Source organism: Panthera onca, chromosome A1 (genome assembly GCF_046562875.1).
Source record: "Panthera onca isolate mPanOnc1 chromosome A1, mPanOnc1 haplotype 2, whole genome shotgun sequence".
Taxonomy (NCBI): domain Eukaryota; kingdom Metazoa; phylum Chordata; class Mammalia; order Carnivora; family Felidae; genus Panthera; species Panthera onca.
The window spans coordinates 190,570,421-190,594,045 of record NC_138339.1 but is presented as its reverse complement, the minus strand read 5'-3'; the positions used below and the strand labels follow the sequence as shown (position 1 = coordinate 190,594,045).

The 23,625-nt window shown below is 37.6% G+C and overlaps 1 long non-coding RNA gene across 1 annotated transcript in view; it reads left to right on the top strand.

Annotated features, from left to right (window-relative positions):
• The first annotated feature begins 1,986 nt into the window (after window positions 1–1,986).
• The window catches only part of LOC132681970 (uncharacterized), a 214,154-nt gene continuing 192,515 nt past the window's right edge, over window positions 1,987–23,625 (top strand). Inside the window, exon 1 of the long non-coding RNA XR_009611365.3 lies at window positions 1,987–2,159. This is a non-coding gene — a long non-coding RNA (uncharacterized LOC132681970). The remainder of the gene's footprint in view (window positions 2,160–23,625) is intronic.

Sequence of the window (23,625 nt, the reverse complement as noted above, 5' to 3'; positions counted from 1 at the left end):
TGCAGAATGTGCCTGGGGGAAAAGCCTAAGTGTGAGTTCACCATGTCTAACGTCTTCTTTAGGGATTTTTGTGAATGAATTGTGTCCCACAAAAAGCTATGTTAAAGTCCTAACCCTCAGTACCTATAAATGTGACCTTATTTGGTAATATGGCATTTGCAGATTTAATTAAGATGATATCATAGTTAAATAAGGATAGGCCTTTTATCCAATGTGATTGGTATTCTTATGTGAAGAGAAGACACACAGAGAAAAACACGTAGCAGGAATGCCCTGTGATAACAGAGACAGAGATCGGAGTGATGTGTCTACAAGCCAAGGAGCAGGAGGGATTGATGGCGATTCCAAAAGTTAAGAGGAAGGTATGGAATAGATTCTCCCTTCCAGAGCCTTCAGAAAGAGCATGGCCATACCAACTCCTTGATTTCAGACTTTTGGTCTCCAGAACTGTGAGACAACAAATTTCTGTTATTTTAAGGCACAAGGTTTGTAGTAATTTGTTATGGCAGCCTATGAAACCAATACAGGGACTAAACCATTTCCTGATTTATCATCATCCTCACCTTAGTTGTAATAATGTCAATATACTGGGCATCAATGTGTTCCTGGAAATGGGCTAAGTGTAAGCATGTCATATCTGATTGAATCCTCATAGCCCCTCGATTTATTTTTCCTGATATACAGATTAAGAGACTGAGTATTGGTGAAGTTGAATACATTCTAGTAAGAGGTGGATCTTGAAATGGATCCAAATGGATCAACTCCAAAACCAGTACTTTGAATCACTATGCTTTTCTGCCATCCACGGAAGCAGTATGATCATTTTCTTTTACTGATTTAACATTTGAGGATTATATTCTATATATAGTGTTCTAGCTTCATTTTTTAACAGGATGAAGTCATTGTTATTTCCCTCCCCCCCCCCCCATATTCCATTACATTTTTAATTCTTCTAGCATCCTCTGTTCTCATTATTACTACTCACTTTCCTTCTTTAAATAGATTTTAGTCACTAGTAAAGTAAAGAATCAGCTCAGGAGAAACTTGATTATTATTTGTTTATGTCTCTGAGGAAGAGAATAGGTCAAAACAACTTCTCTGAAGCTTGCAATTCAAGGAGATGTGTGTCTAACTATTAGGACACAAATATGCTGTGTCTGCCTTTCCTTCAAGTTATAATTTGGTTAAAAAACTATTCTTGGCTGAAACAAAGAGCAAAAATCAAAGATTCCTTGGCTTCATGCTCTGAGGAAATGTTTTGAAAAGCTTCTAAAGTGACCCAAAACCTTTTGGCATGGTTGAGAGAAAAGTCTGGAAAGGAGAAGCCCCAGTAACTATTCTCTCTTTCATTTGGTTACTCGATTTACTTTATTTTTAGCTTATCTGTTACTAAAAATGCCTTAGAGTTTTACCTTATTATCCATAAAGCTCTTTCATTTATATTATTCAGTTGATTCACACAACATTTTTGAGATACAAGCAGGACAGATATTATTACTCTCATTTTAAAAAAGACATGTAGAGATGACATGTTTTGCTTAGGGTCATACAGGCAGTAAATGGAAGTGGTATTATTAGACCCAGAGATTGTGATTTCTAACATCCAGTTGTATTTTCATAAACCAATGCAAATTAATAATAAAAATTAACATCCATATTGTAGATTTAATCTCAGAATCCTCATAACCACATTATAAAGTAGATTTCTAAAATTGCTATTTCAAAAACCCGTGGACAAAGACTTAAAAGAGAAGCTTAAGAGGGTTGAGTAACGCAACAGAGGATTTGAACCTAAGACAAAACACACACCTTTGCTATTTTACTGCACATCGTCCCCAAAGCAAGCATTTGTTAATGTTAAAATTAACATTTGTTAATGTTAACCAAGGAATGGTCTACAAGGTGATGATACACCAGGAAGGTCAAACCCAGCCTGGACTCAGGCGACTTGGAGGATAGTGTAATTTGAATGAAAAGGCATCCAGTAGTCCTCCCTCATCCGCAGTTTCGTTACTTCCGACAGGACGCAGACGATTCTCCTGACGAATCATCAGAGGGTCAACAGTAGCCTAGCGCTGCGTCACAGTGCCTGCGTCATTTTCTAAGCTTCATCTCATCACATAGGTATTTTACCGTCTCACATCGTCATAAGAAAAGGGGTGAGTATAGTGCAATAAGATATTTAGAGAGAAAGAGAGAGACTACATTCACGTAACTTTTATTACAGTACATTTTTGTGATGGCTTCCCGGCCTCTTGGCTAAGATCAAGTGTAGTATTATAGTACATTGTTATAATTGCTCTATTTTATTATTAGTTGTTCTTATTATTAATCTCTTACTGTGCCTAATTTATAAATTAAGTTTATTGTAAGTATGTACATATGTATAGGAAAAAAGCATAGTATATATAGGGTTCAGTACTATCCGCGGTTTCAGGCATCCATGGTGGGGGTTGGGGGTGGAACAAATCTGTGGATAACGGGGGACTGCTATATATTTCTTTTACATTGAAACTTCAGTGCGGTCCACATTCCCTTGATTCCCAATTCACATCACATCTGCCTATTCTGACAGAGCATTTAAATAATTTACTTGACTTTTAAAACATGTACTCATAGGGTTTCTTCCCTGTCAGCGTTTGCTCAGGTACCCTGATGAGACGTGTAGTTGAAATCCTTGAGTGATGACGGCTCTGTGCTATTAGGTGACAGGTTTCAGGACCTGACAGACAATCTAATTGGTTTAACAGTGATCAGACTTTTGAGAAGTTAAACCCACCTTCGAATCACAATGACATATAATGGGAGAGTTTGGAAAAAAACCCACACACAACAGCCTCCAATTTTTTTCCCCTGCACTTTATTATTACATGTAAAGACCACATTTTTTTTGCAGTTAAATCTTAGAGACAAACATTTTTTCTTTTCAGAAAGAAGGCTGGGTTAGGAACTTTATCAGAATGTTTTATATTGAGCAAATTTCTTTGGTCTCATTTGAAAAAATAAATAGAAATCTCTTATTAAAAGAGATGTGTGATGGAAAATCTTTGTACACTAACCATTGAATTATTGACTTCTCTGTATACTTAGATTGGAGGATATTGGAAGATTTTCTTTAAATTATTCATTGAATGGCTTTAAAGTAAATTTAATCCCCAGAAATATTCAGAGCCTTTATTTTGAATGAGGAAAGACAATCAATTCACTGAGAATTGTTTGTGTCCAAATATCAATGTATCTGAATTATGTTTACTTTCACATGTGCTATCTAATGAAATATTCAGAGTGGCTTTTCATTTTCCAGAGTCAAGTCATCTTAAATAATTTATTCATCTATAGAATCAGGCTAGCATTAAATCACTTCCCAGGATATTGACAAAAATCTGTTTTCCTCCCAATTTCAACACATACTAAAACCCAAAATGAATTCAACATTGGAGTAAGTGATTAATCTAATTTGTACTTTATGTAGTTAAAAAGCCCAATATAAAAAGCCTATATAATTTTTTCTTTAAAATTGTAATGACTTAACTTTTAGGATGTGTGTTGATATTATTGGTTGTTTTAGCAACCTGCTGTCCACATATGCTGGATTGACAGAACATATCTAATACATTGTTTTTAACAGTCAACTTCAATGCCATCAGAGGCAGTGTCATAGCACCTCTTTATACTAAAGAATTTATCAGCCATTACTCCATTGTGAGGGGTTTTCTGTGTCTGGGTTTTGATTCAGTCTACTTGTAGACAGAGGGCCAATTTAATGGAGAGATACACCTTTCTGTTTCAGCAGTGATATTCTACAGCTGAAGAGTAACAAAAAGCAAATCAGGATGCTGACATTAAAACTGCAACTATATTCTGACATTTGCAGGGGACCCCTTTTATGATGTGTAATTTTCCTAGGTTTTTTTCTGTTACGTAATTTTTTTCTAGATCTTTTTTATGGAAAGCGAATTCAATGTCACATTTATCAGTCTAGTTTCCTTGCTTAACATGAGAATCTTTGGTTTCCTAGGGTTATTCCTTAAGATACCATTGATGTATCAGAGGGCCTTAGTATTCTTTAGTGAAAATTTAGAGGAAAACAATTTGGAACTTTTGCCAAGGCTCTGAATCGCTGCGTTTGGACACTTCTCTGTTGTCCATGCAATGCTGGCGGTGCTTTCTAGGGACTACAAATGCTCACTCTAAACCGAGTCACTGCCATGCAAGCAATACTTCCTAGTGACTCTAGGCAGAGGCTTGATCATGATATTGATCATGTGTGTAACTGTAACTAGTGTGACCTTGGGCAAGGTGATTGCCTTACCCTTTAAGCCTCGGTCTCCTCATCTACAAAATAACAATAATGATAAAACAGTATTTGCTTCATAAAGAGGTCATGAGGGTGGAATTATCTAGCAATATACTTTGATATAATAGGTGCTCAAGAAAAAGTACTCGTGTCATTCCTGTATTAGCTAAAGGGGCAGAGGGGTATAATAGGAAGACTGAAGATAATCAGCTAAAATTTTATTCGTCCTTAAATGAGGTTCCACTGCTCCAGGAACTGAGTTAGGCAGTTGAACATACATATATGGGACAAAGACAGGAAGGAAATACGGCTAAGTTGTATTTCATGCGTGGTAGAATAAGAAGTGCTATTTTTTTTCTTCCTTATACTTTTCTGTGCTTTCTGCATTTTATACCATAAAGATGAGTTACTTTTTTAATCCTAAAATTTACATTTAAGGAATAATATAGAACTATGCTGCCCTTTGTAATTTTTCTTCCTGTTAACCCAGCTCCAGGAACCTTTGAATTGAGTCCTTTGGAGAGATTTTGCAGGATGATATTTGCCATTGGTGTTGCAATAGGGTCCGAGATGTGGGCGACCCTCAGAAAGCTGGAAACACAGGTTGAGAGTCAGACAAAGCTGGGCCTGAGTCCATCCACACTCTATCAGTAACAAGCTGTGCAGTCTTGAGAATGTTACTTCATCTCTCTGAGTCTCTTTCCTGATTTGTAAAATGAAGGTGACAATCTCCTTTGCAAGATTGTAGTGTGATTAAATCAAGTGAGAGTTCCTATGTAGTGCACTTAACATAGTCCAAACCATAAAAGTAGTTATATAATGGTGGCTATTATTATTCAGTGAAAGTTTATTGAAGGTCAACTTCTTTTTTTTCATGAAGCAACTGAAGCATATGGAAATTACATGACTTCTCTGATATCTTTCTGATAGTAAATGACAGAATGTCAGGTTTACTAACATCAGTACGGCACTCTTTCCAATAGACAGGTGTTTCAAAATGTGTGTTATTGAATACGATCTTCAAAATTTTTCCATATGAACATAAAACCCTGGTATTACTTGCTTAATACTTTTCTTTATGTTTGCTTAAATAACTTTTTCACTTATGTCAATTTGTTTAGAAATTGTCTGCCATTATTTTAAATATAAATCAGTATCACATCCCGTGTCATAAACAAAAGGTGATTATGAAATAAATTCAATAATGCAAAATAATTTTATTATATTTTAGCTAGATAGTATTAGAAGCGAGTTAAATGTCAGTTTTAAAAGCCTAGAACACTTCATGACATGAAGGAATTGGTGCCCTAATAAGTAAGAAATGAAAAAGCAGAAAGATGTTAAGTTATGGTACCTGGCTGTAAGAGACTGGCCATTTGCACTTGGTTTCAGAATGGATCAGAATGGGTGATGATAATGTGCAAAGATTGGTCATGGAATGAGGGCATAACCAGAGTAGAATGTCATTTCTGTTTAAGAAGGTCTGAAACCATCTCATATACTCATCAGATTTCCTAAAAGGATATTACTTATTTAAGAACCTACCTAGTTTATTCTGATTCCTCAGCCATCCATTCCACTTTCATGTAGTCTCTGACTTTCCACGATGGTTTTATATCAGCTGTTGCTGTTACTCTTATGCTAATGCATGGAACATGAGTTTTATAGCAATGAGGCAATCCATTTTCAGTGACAGGTTGTAATGAACTGAGAGGGTTGTACTATGAACTTTATTGTGGTGGGAGAGATGGCAGTACAACATATACATCAGTCAAATTGCCAAAAAATGTCCTTCTGCAAAAATGCCAGTTGGGGATGTAATAATGTGACCATGTTCAGAACAGGTGGGGGTAAGGCAGGTCGGCAAAAGCACCTCACCAGAGGCTAAACTTCCAGAGTTTTCATCAGTAATGTGTGAGTAATTTCTCTCTGTCTCAGTCATCATTTTAGGAACGTAAATACTAAAGTACACGCGTGAGAATGGCACTATAGTTCTAGAAATGAGGAGGAAATAAAGAAAGTCATACAAATGACGAAGAAACTAGCAGGGAAACCCCTCTCCTTCAATGAAAAAACCTTTCTGTCCTAATTCTCCCACTTTGATTCTCTTCCTCACTTTTCTTTATGTCTTTGTGTTTTTCTCTCTGATATACTATCCTTCAATTTTTTAAGTAACTTAACTCTGACCCCTTCTAATTTCAGCTTATTATTTTTTTGAGAAGGTCTACAAAGGAGATATGTCCAGTTTGGGAAAATAAAGTCTTGAGGAGATTGTAATCAAAGCACATGAAATATATGAAGAGGGTAAAGATAAAACAGGTCATCACCAAAGTCTAATATAAGATTTTTTCTGTGAAACTTAGAAATGGTAGATATAAGATACAGAAAAAATGTCAGGTAACTGACATTTAAGGGATCTATCCTGAGATTTTTCAAGAGTCTTTCAAATTATAAATATCAATGAAGTATAAAATATCTCAAATAAAACTGAAGAAAATATACTGAAATATATGTGTGTTTCTTCTAGACTGTTAATGAATCCTTACATTATAAACTGATACCAGACTATGACAGTGGATGATTGGTTGGTTGCTGATATTAGGATGAGCAGTTTGATAAAGAAGCAGTTTGCCAACTTTTCTGTGAAGGACTTGGTGGTAAATGCGTTGATGAAGCTACTCAAACAATCTTTAATTTTATCTCCTGGGTGATGGTAATTTTCCCACCAGTTGGAACACTAGCCAGAACATTGTCATATGTTGCTTTCTTTCCATTTCTTTATTATGGATTTATTCACTTTATAGCTATGAACACTGCTGAAATAGACATTTTTTAATTTATTGCAGAATTCTATGTTAAGCTATATTGAGTATGTGAACCATCACTTTCTTAACCTTAAAATTCTATTAACAGCACTATTATTGGCCTTTTATTTTGAGAACGACTTTTTCTCTAGGAAATATGTGTGTGTGTGTGTGTGTGTGTGTGTTTTAAATAACATTCAGAATACTACTCTGTTGTTTCTAGAAAATTGTCCAGACCGCACACATTTGTGTCTTCTGGGTCTGGTACATATTGTGGTGCAATGAATCTGAATTTCTCCTCATGTCTTTTATTTGCAGATGACATAATAGCATACTTGAAAAATTCTAGAGAATCAAAGTAAAGCTAACTCAAACAATAAAAAAATTCAGCCTAGTAGCAAGATATAAAATTAATATGCAAAAATCGATAGCAGACATGTACATGAGTAGCTAGTTAGAAGTTATACTGGGATAAAAATCCCATTTACAGTACTGACAGAAAGGTAATGCATGGAAGAATACATTTAATAATAAATCATTCTGTTTTGAGAATCAAATGAGAATAACTTGTAAAATAGGATAGTGTACTATCAATATAGCGTTAGTATCCCTGGCATTATGTTGGCTATTAGTAGATGGTGAGTCACTTGAAGACAAGAGTCATAGCTTAGCTCCGTTTTCTGCAGCGCCAACCAACACACGGGTCATGCGTTAGTACTCACTGTGTGTTTGTTGCAAGCAGTGGAAAGCACACAATTGATGGCCATTGGGAATTCCCAGGGAAGAGGTAGAAATGCTCCTTCCTGATTTTGTGTGGTGGCTAAGGGCTCCTGGGATGGAGCTCTGTTTATTTTGTGCATGATCCTTGCAGAAAAGTTCCATCATAGTCTCTGGTGAAAAGAATAGTGGGAGCTGGACTGGAAGCCCCATTATCTGTGGAGCTTTGCATGCTGATGGTGATGCTGTATTGGGTCTGCCAAGTTTGTCCACTGGGGCTCCTGGAAGGAAACTGTATGTACATTCACAAAGCAAACATACTTAAGGAACAAAATTATTTGTATGAAAAATTTAAAATTACCTTCCACTCTGTTAAATAGGATGACTAGTATTCAGTATCTTTCTGGCAGTTCTAGTCAACATAAAATGGGAGGAAAAAGTGATAAGCTGGGGCGCCTGGGTGGCTCAGTCAGTTAAGCTACCTACTTTGGCTCAGGTCATGATCTCACAGTTCGTGAGTTTGAGCACAGGGCAGAGCCTGGAGCCTGCTTCGGATTCTGTGTCTCTGTCTCTCTCTGCCCTTCCCTGCTCACACTCTGTTTCTCTCTGTCTCTCAAAAATAAATAAATGTTAACAAAATTAAAAAAAAAGAAAAAGTGATAAGCTATACGTATTGTAACAAAGGAGATAACTTTTTAATGACATGAGAATTAACTATTTTTATGAGTTAATAACTATTTTATTACAGATGGTATAAAAACCATTAGAAATAAAAAGGTAAATATTGTAAATATAAGATCGTATTTATAAATATATTTATAGATATAAAAGGTAAATCTTAGTAAATATAGTAAATATATAAATATAGTAAATATAGTAAATATATAAATATATTTATAAATATAAAAGGTAAATCTTAGTAAATATAAGATTAACGTATAAAAACCAATAGCATTTCCTTATACCAGAAGTAACTTATTAGAAAATATAATAAAAAATTCTAACCCATGATAGAAAAAGCTTGGGAATAATAAATAATAATAAATAATAAGACCCAGCAGGCTTTGAATTTGATGTCATCTGCCCCCTTTACTTTGAGACCAGATAAAGGCCCCTTGCTGCGGAAGCTGCTCCTTGGTACCAAGCCTCAATAGCTCTAGGATCCCACTTCAGAGTGCAACCATAGACAGGCAAGTTTGGTGGTGAGAACATAGTCCAGAGGGAGGCTGCCTAGATTTGAAACCCAGCTACATCAAGATGTAATAGGCATATCACTGGCAAGGACTGGTCCTAATTGTTTCATCTGTTAAATGGGGCTAATAACTCTATGTAATAGGGTTGTGAATATTCAGTGAGTTACTACATATAAAGCAGCATCTGGCACATATAGTTGCCACACAAGTGTGAGTTCCCACTAGGATCATCACTGTGTATCCTGCTTGACATCATCCACTGTGTGGTCCTACAGAACTTAGTTCCCCTTTAAGGCCCTGCCTTAACAGTTATAATGAAGTGAATTTCATTTCCAAAATGTTAACAGGAAAATGATAGATGCTTACATGGCAAAGATGGGTCAGACTCCAAGTTTCAGAGGATTTAGGCATGTTCTCCTGAATGTGCATTCTGTCTTCCTACCTTACGAAACTATAAAACCTCCCCGATGGTTTCATAAAACTGTAAAAACCTTCTAATGGAGAGACATGCTATATCTCAGATGAGATTCAATATTATGGATGTGTCAATTCTTCCCAAACTAATTTATACACTTAATTCCAGTGTAATAAACTCTCTCTGCACGTTTTTCCTAACTTAGCAAGTTCATTTTAAACTTTTATTGGAAGACTAACTGCACCAGAAAAGAAAAAACAAATTAAAAATAAAAGGAGAATAATGATGCTGTTTGCTTTACTGTAAATCTAACAAAAATACAGCTCTAGTGATGGAAGTGGTCTAGTGCTGGTATCTAGTACACTATGAAATATGGTAGCCGTTAACTAGACATGGCTATTTACATACAAATTAATTAAAACTAAAAAAGATGAAAAATTTAGTTTTTTTTTTTATTTTTTTTTAACGTTTATTTTTATTTTTGAGACAGAGAGAGACAGAGCATGAACAGGGGAGGGTCAGAGAGAGAGGGAGACACAGAATCGGAAGCAGGCTCCAGGCTCTGAGCTGTCAGCACAGAGCCCGATGTGGGGCTCGAACTCATGGACTGTGAGATTGTGACCTGAGCCGAAGTCGGCCGCTTAACCGACTGAGCCACCCAGGCGCCCCGAAAAATTTAGTTTTTAACTATACCACATTTCCAGTGTTCAGTAGCCACATGTGGCTACTGCATCAGACAGCACAGACATAGAACATTTCCTTTAGCACAAAGAGTTCTATTGAACAGTGCAACTCCAAAAACAGATATACAATAATCTAGTATAGGATAAAGATGGCAATTCAAATAAGTGGGCAGAAGTGGATTTTTTCAGGAGGCCATTTAATTTTTTTTTCTCGTTGGAAAAGTCTATGAAAAACGATAAAATATTCTGAAGCCATGAAGAAAAATAAAGCAAATAATACTACATCAAAAAGGAAACTTTTCTGTAAGAAAAATATAAAGAGAATAAATGATAGATGACAACTGGGAGAATTTTGTAACCTATTGACAAAAGGACTATTTAAAGAACTCCTGAAGATTAATTAAAAAAAAAAAAAAGTAAAGCTTCAGTAGGGAAGTGAATAGAGTATATCAAAGGTCAATTCAAAGAAGAAAGAATGCCATGACTATCCAACTTATGAGTAGATGGTCAATTTCTTTAGTTAAAAAAATGAAATTAAAACAACATTGAGATATGATTTTTTTACCTGTCATACTGTCAAAGTTTAAGAATGAATAGACATCAGGCTTTCTCCATACTATTAAATGGAATAGAGATGGCTGCCATATGTTTGGTGAGAAATTTGGCAAGCATATAAAAATTTAAAACATGCTGACCTCTTTTATTTTTTTTTAATTTTTTTTAAAATTTTTTTTAACGTTTATTTATTTTTGAGACAGAGAGAGACAGAGCATGAATGGGGGAGGGTCAGAGAGAGAGAGAGGGAGACACAGAATCTGAAACAGGCTCCAGGCTCTGAGCTGCATGCTGACCTCTTTTAAAAAAATTTAATTTATTTATTTTTTTATTTTAGAGAGAAAGAGGGGGGAAAGGGACATGTGGGGGAAAGGGGTGGAGGGAGAGAGGGAGAGAATCTTAAGCAGACTGCAAGCTGAGTGCAGGGAGCCCAAGGCAGGCTCTACCCAACAACCCTGGGATCTGATGTCCAGTGGACTGAGCCACCCAGGCTCCTTGACACATGCTTACTTCTTGACTGGGCAATGCCACCCTACATAAAGATGTACTTGTATGTAAAAGATTAATTTCAGGACTATTTATAATTCACTACAAACGGAAACAGTACAAATGTCTATCTGTAGTGGATTTAATTATGGCATATATATAGGGTGTATATATGTGCACATACTTATGTACATGTGTAACAAAATATGTACAACATATGTACATGTGTAACAGAAATACTACATAGCCATTAGTACAATGAAGTAACTCTGTATGTTCCAGTATGGGCAAATACCCTCAATGTACACTGAAGTAAAAAAGAAAGAGTATTACTTGTAAATAGATACCATGCATCTTATAAATTTATAATATAATTAAATAATTGCCTTACAGAATTATTTATAAATAAAGCAAAGACTATTATATAGGATATTACCAAATTTTAGAATGCATATTTCCCTCTCTCTCTTTCTTGAACATGTATATTTTTCATATGCTTAGAAGTAAGTCTGGAAGACTTAAAACTATTTATAACATGCTTTTAAAAATAAAAATATTCATATGGTAAAATGAGAGACTAGAGCTACCAGATGCAAAGAAAACTTTCTGGGTAGCCCAGGAAAGAGGGCTTAAAGGTTTTCAGAAAATAATCTACACTGGTCTGACTGAGGTAAGTATTACATAGTAGGTAGAAAATATACTATGGAGGTCCACACGGAGGTGCAATTAATTCTAATTTAGGGGAGGTAGAATAGGGGAAGGGGTCCCAGAGGATATTTGACTTGATTCTGAAAAGAATAGGATTTTATTGTTCCTCCTTTTTCACATCAAAGAATTGGGGTTAGAATAAATACTTAAAACCTTGGATTGTGAGTGACCTGTTCTGCGAGTGTTCCTCAGACGAGCAAACATTTCTAATAAATTTTAACTTGATAAATGAGTGATGTCTTGCAATATGAGTAGTGAGTAGTACATGATACTGAATGTCACATGTTACAATTGAGTCACTGGTTCTTTTCTCTCTCTCTCTCTCTGTCTCTCTCTCTGCGGGATTGTGGGTGATTGCTTCCCATACTCGGATGCTCAGTCTCAGGCTGCAGTGTTTGGCAAAAACCAGTGACTTTTCAAAACTTTGGAAGGTGCCCACAACTGGCACTAGTGTATTTTTGTCACTTCAAAGCACCTATGGACTTTGCTCTTCCATACAAGAGTAAGCTTAGGAATGCTTGGCTTCTCTCTAGGTCAGGCTGACTGCAAATATCTCTTTCTTCTGCTGCTTTATTGCCAGTTGCATTTAATACAGTATATGAAAAGAGTTTATTAATACCGTAGTCAACATCCGTGCGAGTGTATACAATGACCCCCATGTAGAAAAAGGTTGAAAAGAAAGGTGGTAAGAGGAAGGTGCTGATTACCATGGAGGTTAAGAAGGAAATCGTCAAGAAGTGTGAATGAGGTGTGTGAGTGGCTGAAATTGCATGATTTTTTAAGAAGTTTATGTCTGCATCTCTTCCACAGAGGAGGAGGAGACAAAGGCAGAGAATCCCTCACTTCAAATGAGGTTAGGGAGATGTATAAAATGTGGGAAACAGTGCAAAATTTTGTAGAAGAGCCCTGCCCGAATCAGGCCGTAGCAGTGTGAGGGATGTATCTGTTTAATGACAATGTAATGTCACATTTCCGCGAAATCCTCAAAAGGAGGCAAAAGCAAGTGTCATTGGATAGGTTCCTTGTTAAAGTTGCATGAAAAGAAAAAGATTCCATTGAACCAATAGATAGCAGTGATTCCGTTAGTGATAGTGAAAGGCATCCTACACAGTCCTCTCTCTGGTCTCCCTCACACTAGCCCACGAAGGTTTTCAAAGGAAAGTACAGGTTAATTAGTTCATTTTCCCTTATATTTTGTATTTTCTTTATTATTTGGTATTATATTGCAGTATTGTAATCATTTTTATATGAATATTTTTGGGTTGTGGAATGAATCATCTGAGTTTCCGTTATTTCTTACGGGGAAATCTGCTTTGATATACAAGTGCTTTGGATTGCAAGCATGTTTCCAGAACAAATTATGTTCACAAACCAAGGTTTGGCTGTATAGGACAATATACTGCTTGCTAACGAGTTTTGACTGTATCCTACAACTAAACACAACTAAGCAATAGAGAACTAGTCAAGGGTTTTGAAGAGTGATGGAGTAAGATCAGACATGTGTTCTGGAATGATAAGTTTGATGGCAGGATGAAGGATGACCTGGAGAAAGAGACTAGAGGCTCCTAGGGTATCGTGTGTTCACACCAAGAATGATGTGATCCAGAACAAAGGTATTGGGAGTGGAATGTGAAGGAGAGAGTAGGCAGGAGAGAACCTACAGGTATCTGCAGAGGTTATATGTATGCCACCCACCTCACAAGATGTTTTGGCTACTCCCAGGGTATTTCACACCATCCTTCCCTGTCATGGGTTTTGTCTATTTCCCTTCTGCCAGGTTTCTCTTTCTTGAGCTGCCTGCCAGCTATTGAGGCTAATGTGCCTTTTTGAAATACCATAAGGCCTGGAAGCACTATTGACTTAAACATTAATTAATTAGTGAGGCAGCCCTCCTAAAGCAGATCCTTTTTGGCCAGGGAAAGCTAAATGTCTAAATGTAGAGTATAAATATGACTGTAGTTCACTGTAATTGTGAAGAGTGTGAAACAATTTACCTAATGGTTTAGGGCAGGTTTAAAGTGGGTTTAATTAGCAACTCATTGCTGTGCAACTCAGTCATTTGATCAGCATTGCCCTTGTCTTTTTAAATAAAGGGAACCGGAGAGTACAAACAAGGGCTCTGAAGGCTAAGTGATTCATAAGCTTCTTCTAGGCAGCACTGCTCCAGGAATCATATGGAGATAGCTTTCTCTTCCTCTAAATTCTCCGTGCTGTCTTGTGGACTTTATTGGTAAGGAATCTGGCCAGGATTGAATGCATATGGGAAGAGAAATTGAAGATGGGCTGGTGTCTGGCCATTTTCCTCTCTGGGACTCGCCAGATCTTTAGCCCTTTACTAGGAAACTCCACAGTGATAATTTCTGCTGGAGTGACTGCCTCCCATAGCTCTTGTATTCACAGAGGTTTCCTTGCATATGACACTAGGCTTGGTGCTGTATGAGGGAAGCCAAAAGATTGAGACTTATGCTGGGCCTTAGGGAGCTTGCAGTTTAAGTGATGAAATAAGACTAACAAATGGGAAACAGAGAACTCAGTGCAAAACTGTCAGAGGAGTGGCTGTTCATATTGTTAACAGGGGACTAAAGACATGTTATCATCAGAGATCACATAGTCTTCAGTCTACATTTGGTTCTTGGGGTACCGGAAAACCCCTGTCTTCTCACAATGGATTGCTCAGCTAGTATGTCACTGACCCCGGGTTGCAGCAACTGAATGAGAGAATTCCTTGTGTGATCCAAGTTGCATTCATCTTAAGGCATTTGGAAGATGGAGAGATTGATACAGGCCGAGAAGCCTTTGATGCAAAGGTGGCACAGAAGGATGGATGTGTCAGAACAGGCAAGACCTGAGGAACTTTACATCTTTACTTTCAAGTCCAGGAATTCAGAGGCTGATGTGATGCTATTCAGGCCCTTAAAGCACAATTCTGAAGGGAGCAGCATACGCCAACAGTATTTGTCAACACACACATACTGAGAAAACTGTTCTGTAATAGCTGCTGAGCCAAGCAGAGGGGAAACAAGATGAGAAAGACATGACTCCTGCCCTGGAAAAGCTTCTTGGATGAAGGTGGAAAAAGATCAGACTTAATATCTTTATATTTCCTGCATCTGTTGGATGACAACAGCATCCGGTACATCTGGCAAAAGGCTGTTTTCTCTATCCAGGTGAAACTGGAGCAAAACACATGGAATGTCACTTAACTGATCATTCAAGTCTTGCTCTCATTACCCCTTTCCCTATATTCACCAAACAACTCGAATGTTACTTTACTGCAGTGATCATGAAGTCTGAAGAATAATGGTGGGAATATATATTGATGTTTGAATACTTACCTTTATAAAATGTGCTCCATTGGGAAAAATACTTAAATTCATCTGCATGCTTAATATTTACATGTTTAAAGAGATTCAGAATTACTATCATATTTCTACACTTATGGTGGTGGAAAAACCATTGTTATAATGATTTGTTTGATTTCTCTTCATAATTCAGCAATAGTATAATCCTGAAGTCATTCATCATCTTTTTTGTATGCTCTTCTCCCAGTCTGTTTGTCCTCCTACTTTCTACCCTGTCTCTGATCAAGGCATTCAGCACCCTTCCTGTACTCAGCAAGAATTTGAATACTGGGGCCCTTTTTGGCTTCACCCCTTCTTTTACCTGTAGATCTACTTACTGGTCCAATTATGTCTTGCCATGTTGCCTTTCCCAAGTGTGTTCTCTTCTATTACCTCTAGGTTTTAATAGCCTTTAATGGATGTGCAAAATAAAGACTACATCTCCCAGTATTTCCTTAACAGCTGGACGTGTTTCTCTGTCTCTACCCTGACAAACGAGATAGGTAGTAATGCTGTGCAGCAACTTCTAGGAAGCTTCGTAAGAGACAATATGTGTGCCATTTGTCATATTACTTTTTGTCTGTATGCTCCCTGGCTGGAGCTGAGGCAGTCTTTTTTTTTTTTCCTTTAAAGAGAAGTTTTTAATTTTGAAGGTCAATTTTTCCATTTCTTTTGCTTAATGGATTTTTCTTTTGGTGTCCTATCTAGTTGCAGACAGGATAACCAAGGTCACAAAATTTTTTATGTTTATTTTTCCTACAATTTTTATACCTTTAGCTCTTATTTAGGTCTACAATCCATTTTGAGTTAATTTTTATGCATGGTGTTAGGTAAGCATCCATAATCGTTTCCTAGGGCTGCAAGCAGCCCTTTTGAAACATGAGGCAACAATACCAAGCATAGCGGAGTATCAGGAAACAGAATGGGGGTCTGCCAGTGTGAAGCTGCTCTCCCACGTCTGGACTGCTTAACTCTGAATTTCTTTCATGTGAGAGAAAACTTTCTTTCAAAAAACACCACTATTTTGGGTTCTCTCTTACATGACTCTGATCTAATCCTGATTAATACATGTCTGCTGCTGTGTTTCTTGCTCTCCTCACTATTGTTATTAATCTCACAGGAGACTGATAAACATAACGTAAGCCATGTAGTGGAAGGCTTAGCAGCACAGGCTCTGGAATATTCTTGTGTGGGTCTCTGCTTTCTATATAGCTGTGCATCTCTTTTCCTCAGTTTTTTCATTGTTAAATGGGGACCACATAAGTTTATTGACAGAAACAAATGAGATAATGCCTATGAAAAACCAGATGCATGGAGTCCAGTGGCAAGTGCTCCATAAAAGGTAGCTTCCCTTGATATTATCATATTGCATAGTTTTATCTGAGAGAGAGATCTTAGAATAAATGCCGCCAGACACGATACGCTGATACAATGATTTACTAAATAGTAACCTGCCAGTCATACTCTTTTCAGCTAAGTCATTTTTATGTTTATACCAAAATTTTATATTTGGCATATTTATGTTTACATTTAAACTCAAGGTGCCCAAATTTATAGGACATATTAAGTCACAGGCTTGCGGTGACCGATCTGTACATGTTGATGTGCCGTATTTCTCAAAATAATTTTCTGGCATCATCTTTTATACTGTCTTCTTTGGCAGTGGAGCCTCTCGTACCCAGGTTTTCTAATATCTTCTATAATATTTACCACACCTGGAGGATTATTCTGATTATTTTTTGCCCTAGGCTTTCTTTATGCAAACCTAAAACTGTGAAACAGAATGTTTTCCAGACAATTTCAGCAACCACCTGATTAAATTTCAGACATTCAGTCAAACACTTCTGCCAAATCTCACACTCCATCTTTTTCTTTTCAGGGATCCTTTAAAAACAAACTTTTTAAAAAGTTGATTGAATATATGTATCCCAATAGTGTTTGTGACCTGGCTGTAATCTGCAACATTTTTAAATAGTCTTATTCTTAAACAGGGTAATGTATTTTATTTTGAAATCATTGTTCACTCAGCAATACAATTATTGATGCCTAGTCTGTAACTGTAGCCCGACGACTGTAGCAGATTTCCCCATTACTCTAGTCCAAGTGCTCTTCTCTCCTGCCTTTCCCAGGTCACTTCCTGAATCCTCCTACACATCGCTGCACAGAACTCAATCAAGTCACTCTCTTGCTCAGTAGCTTTGGTTCACATAGCTCTTTTCTCACCTGTCTCTCTATTATATTTTCTTTAAAAATTTAATGTTTATTTATTTTTGAGAGAGGGAGACAGAGTGTGAGCAGGGGAGGGGCAGAGAGAGAAAGATACAGAAACCGAAGCAGGCTCCGGGCTCCAAGCTGTCAGTAAAGAGCCTGATGTGGGGCTCGAACCCATGAACCGCGAGATCATGACCTGAGGCAAAGTCGAATGCTTCACTGAATGAGCCACCCAGGAACCTCTGTCTATAACATTTCCTATTCTTCCAGACATATGCCACCAACTCCATGAAACCTGATACCTGCAGCCAAACGTGATATTTCATTCTTCTGCCTTCCCAGGAAGGGAAAAATTCCCCCCAAATCATGTATCTTGTAGAATTATTATGTTTTGCCTCAAATTATTCAACTTTATTATTCATGACTGCCAAAACTGAACATGGGTGGGCTAGGCTCCCCTTGGCCTCTGTCATGTTGATTTTTTTTTTCTCCAAAGGAGTTTGGTAGGGCAGGAGGTTAGAAATCCAGGACCCAAAGATGTGAGCAGAGGTAGAATTCGTGAACAGCAAAACTGGGGAAGTCAGAGAAAGAAACTGAAATAGGAGTTGACCCAGAGCTTAAATCTTGTTGGATTAATGACCAAGTGAATTGGAAACAAGCAAAGCTGAAGGAAATTGATAATGCATTTTGGGAAATCAACTTTGATTTCTAGCCAAAGTTTATGAGTTTCTGTCTTGGGCTGGCAGGACTAGTGAAAGGTAGATGGGATGGAATTGCTGGGTGGGAGAAGTGGAAGTGGAAATCCAATGGGACCAATTAGCTCTGTATCTTTAAATGGCTTTAAAATGTATTTTTTTCATTTTTTTTCAAAGTAGGGTGGGCGGTATGACATTATTAGAAGGAGAGGCAGATGGTGTCACTAATTTGGATTGTCTCCCAAATGAGGCCTCTTGGCTCTGCTCTTTGGATTCTAGATCACATACTGTATTGTGTTTGGTGGCCAACAGCCTCTTCAAACAATAACAAGGTAGAAGTGGGCTGAGTGGGGAGCTAGAAGTAGAAGACCTTGTTGATATGGAATGGTGGAAATATGCAGAATTAGTATCATGAAAATGGGATTTGAGCTAAGCTCATTATTAGCACTGCTGCAAACTGCATGTTGTAGATGTCTCTGCAGAGTTAATGCTGTGTGTTAAACTGGGGGATTTTCATGGGCCACCTGTGGATTTCTATTGAAGGCGAGGCTAAAGATCCTGTGGTGGTTTTTGTGAATGGTCACCTTACCTCCTGGGAGCTGTAAGTGTTGTAATCCCCTAGTGCTCCCATATTTTAGTGGTACTGTGTGTGTGTGTGTGTGTGTGCGCGCGCACGCAACTCTTTCAACAAAGGATTCAAAGCAGTTTGGACTCTCCCTCCATAGTTCTTCCTGATCTCTCACTGAAACTCTTCTAATATCTCCTAATTGATATACATCTAGCTCCAGCCTTACATCCCTGCAGTGCTTCATTTGTATTGCTGGGAAATCTTTGTGGAACACAAAGCTAATGGTTTCTCATTGCCTGAACTAATTTGGCCACATATCTAAAGGTGGCATTCACCTACACATCCTGTAGAAAGCAGTCTTTTTGTTGTACAGACATGGCCTTCCACATCCTGGCTTTTCACTGTCTCCTGCCTTACCCTGCTGTAATCCTTTGCTCTACTCATGCCTCTCGGCATGCAGTTTACTCACACTCCAGATTGTTTCTTGTCCATGTGCCTTTCCCACGGTACTGTGTGTACTCATGGATCATGCTATTTTTTGATGGAATACTGGATGGTGTATATAAAATATGTAACCAATTTTGAAATCTAGGATGATGTTATTACCTACCAGAAATAATATATATGTATGTCTGAGAGGAGGATTTAGCAACATGATTCTCAGCTCCTCTTTTGTTGGAAATGTCTCAAATGCCAGTCTCACCAGCCTGGGTTTATTTCTACTGCTCGATAGTCTTTACTGACTTAGTACTCTAATGATTTCAAATATATATATATATATATATATATATATATATATATATAACATATGGTGTTTGGTCCATGATTACCAGAGGTGGAAGTATGAATAAGTAATTTTAATACTTTTAATACCCTGGGAAAATTACATCAAATCCTCCAAAGTGGAGAACACAAACGTCTCTTATTCTTGGTGAAGAGGGGCCATAAAGAAATATATGTAGATTATTCCTGGCTCCGCTCTCAATCCAGTTATTTGCCAACAATTTATAGAGTTAGACTAGTAATTCTGATTTTCCATTTGGCAAGTTGTGTATATGAACATGGGTTACTATATTTTTCCATTCTCTTAAGTACTCTTCTTGCTATATATGTTTTTCCTGAGAAAACTGTATTTCTAATCCTAATCCTAATCAAAAATTTTTTAATTATTTAGTTACAAAATTTTGTCTCAAAGTAATACTTATGAATTAAAATGTTCTGCCTAAGCACTGTTAGTAACTGGAAGTGTAGGAGGGTGTTTTGGCTGATACTCATAGAGGCACATGAAGTTTCTTATCACACTCCCCCAGAGCATCTCTGTTTCCTCTGGGAAGACAAGACCTTGAACTGTCAAGAAGTTCTCATAGGAAAGGCTCTAGCCATTCCTTGATTTACTAGGGCCCTGAATTTAATTAGAGTTTAGAAATATATAAACATGGTTGAAAGACTGAGATGGTCCACCAAAAGCCATGTGCAAGGATGGCCAACACAGTTAGTTCTTGAGATCTTGAGAGAAAAATCATATGAATGTACAAGGAATCCAAATACGGTGGGCCAGAACAAACTTGATTCCAAATGCAGTGGAAGGCTGTCCTTTGGCCACCCTGCAGTACAGCACTACCAGATTGCTATTCCTCGTGGTAGTATGATAAAGAAGATCTTTGGACAGGCATCCATGTTTCTCTGCGGTGGGATTCTCCCTTCCCAAGGCTGAATATCTGCCAAAGGTGGTTCTTTATGCCTGAGCACCAAGTGAAAACCGAAGACTTGGCAAAAGATGGTGGAAAGTCCAACGTATTAGCATTGGAGAGTGAAGATAATTTATTTCCCGAGGGACATTAGTGGTTCGGGGAAGAGCAGAGCCTTTGACAGAGAGAGGCATTGCTGAGTAGAGTAAAGGTTAGAAAATGGGACAGATACACAGGGATAATTTTCGTCAAAAGAGAGGAACTGAGGAACCACAGTTTGGGGACTATATTCTATGTAAGATACTTCATTTCTCAACTATTGGGGACTGTTATAGAGTGAGTGCTTGTGCACCTCCAAATTTATATGTTGAACTCTACCCTCAGTGTGATGGTGTTAGGAAGTGGGGCCTGTGGAGGTAATTAAGATTATATGAGTTCATGAAGGTAGGGCCTTCGTGAATGAGATTAGTGCCCTTGTAAGAGTCACAAGAGAGGTTTCATCCTCTCTCTGCTCTCTGCTCTGTGAGGACGTAATGAAAAATCAGCAGTCTGCAACCCAGAAGAGGGTCACACCAGAACCCAACCCTGCTGGTACCTGCTCTCAGACTTCCAGCCTCCAGAACTGTAAGAAATAAGTGTCGGTTGTTTATAAGCCACCCAGTCTGTGGTATTCTGTAATAGCAGTCAGAACTAACTAACATGGGGACTCTTAGTATGACTTAAAAAGAAGGGGGCGCCTGGGTAGCTCAGTTGGTTAAGGGACTGACTCTTGATTTCGACTTCATGGTTCATGAGATTGAGCCCTGCATCTGGCTCTGTGCTGACAGTGTAGAGTCTGCTTGGGATTCTCTCTCTCCCTGTCTTTCTGCCCCTCCCCGGCTCATGCTCTCTTTCTCTCAAAATAAATAAATATTAAAAAGGGGGGGATGGAGATTCTGTTATTTAAAAGGTGAGAATCCTTAATGTCACTTTTAAGACTACTAAGGGTCTTTAATGAGGATTTCTGAATAGGCAGAGCATGAAGGACATTTGTATTACATAGATAAGTAACCCTGAGGACATTCAGATCCAGGGGAAGTTAATCCTTGGAAAAATCAGGACTTCTTGAAAACCAAGTAAGTGGTGATTCGGAATATGTCTGAACACTGGCTAAAGAACCTTGAGCCCTTTGTAGTGCAGAATATTAAAAATATATTTATCCTCCTGAAAAACTCTTTACCTTTAACTCCAGAAAATACGTTGAATATAGACAATTAAACTGTGAATTTTGATCTGTCTACAGAAACTAGTTTCTCTAATATCCATGAGCTGTTGTTTATGAAGGTGGATGGCATTTAGAATTTTCACAAAGAGAAGTAGATAATTCTTACTACAAAGATGCCATTTCTTCTGAGTAAAATGTATATTGGTAAAAATTATTTTATGAACTAAGACATTTATACAGTCCTTTTGGAAAGAAATTGCACAGCTGTTTATATATTCATTTTGGTCTTTCAGTGAGTGTGGGGTCACAGCAAGTGACCAAACACCACTGGAATGGCTTATCTGCAGAGTCAAGGGACTGCGGTCCATTCAGGAAATACTCTTTCTGGGATGTGGTAAAAGAACCTATTGGTTTTCTTGAGCCCATACCTAATCTTCTCAAATCCTGATTTTATTACCAGTGATAGACAATGTTCATATAGGACTCTACATGATTATAGTCAACCTGCAGGTAAAATTGGGGATTTCTCTTCTTTCACCTCAGAAAGAAGCTATGTTAGTGCTAGATAGCCCAGAATGGTAAAAAGAAAAAAAAAAGGTGCCTAGAACTTACAGAGTCTCAACCCTAGAGACGAAGAAGTCAGACAATGATACAATCATGGCAGGTTTAGGAGGAAGAACTGAAGAGTTCACCAAGATCATGACAGCAGCTTTTTGGTGCCACCATAGCCTGGGTGCCAGGAGCAGCAGGAGGGAAACTGGCAGGAGGAGGGCTAGAGAATGGTAGTGTGCTGTGTTGGGGGGCTCTGCAGTTAGGCACATCTGAGCCATGCTACTGCTTCTTTCTACCTCTCTTATCTTTGCAAAGCAGTTCAATTCGGTAAGCCTTAGTTTCTTTATTAGCAAAGTTGGAATAATATTAAGACTTTCTTTGTATTATATTAAATAATATATGAAAAGTGTATGATTTATTATCTGGCACATAGTTGGCATTCAACAACAGCAATAATAATTAATTATTCACATAGAGACTTCCCTAAAATTTGCTCTTGTTGTTTATACATTTTAAAAAAATATTTTTAAATGTTTTTTTGAGAGAAGGAAAGAGTGAGCATGACAGGGGAGGGACAGAGAGAGGTGGACAGAGGATCTGAAGTGGGCTCCACTCTGACAGCAGAGAACCCAGTGCAGGGCTTGAACTCATGAACAGCAAGATTATGACCTGAGCTGAAGTCAGACGCTCAACCAACTGAGCCACCCAGTCGCCCCTAAAATTTGATTTTCTAAGAGGAAAAGAGGAATGCCAGTCATCATTGTTGAAGTACTTCAGGGTAAGGAGTAGGGAAAAGGAAGGAATTGTATGAAGGAAGCCATTTTGGAAGATGAGAACAATATTTCGATATTTACTAGATAATTTATGAGAAATAGTATGTCAGAATATTGTGATGGGATCTTGAGTCAGAGATAGAATTTGTGAACTTTAATGTCTTGCAGATAATTAATGTCCCAGGAGGAAGATTATAGTGATAAAGAACTGGAAGTCTGTTGCCAGAAAGTACCTAGGGATGTGCAAGATTATTCTACTGTTACAAATGTGAAATGGTGGATGTAAGAAATGACCCCTGGCAAAAAAGAGATGGCTTGAAAATGCACTTTGAAAAAAGAAGATTTCCCAAAAGAAGCTAAGAAATAACATTCTTGAAGATATTTTTTGACACAACTATATTTGTAAATGCAGTAGTTTCTTATTTTGCACAAACGGAACAAAAAAATGTGTCAAACATTTGCACTATGGATGCTAAGGCTTGGCCTCTTAATGCAGAGGAGGACATAGCATCTGCTCTGAAGGAGCACATAAAAAAAAGTCATTTTATACCCAACAGTGCATTACCGTGGAGGTATATTTGTCTGAAAAAGCCATAAATGCAACCGGACTAGAAATGCCATTTTCATGCTTGGAAACATAATCTAACTTCATACTAATTTGGAAGTCTATATGTTATCTGTTCTCTGATTTGGAAGTTTGTCAAAAAGCAATGTAATTCTGATCTGACCACATAT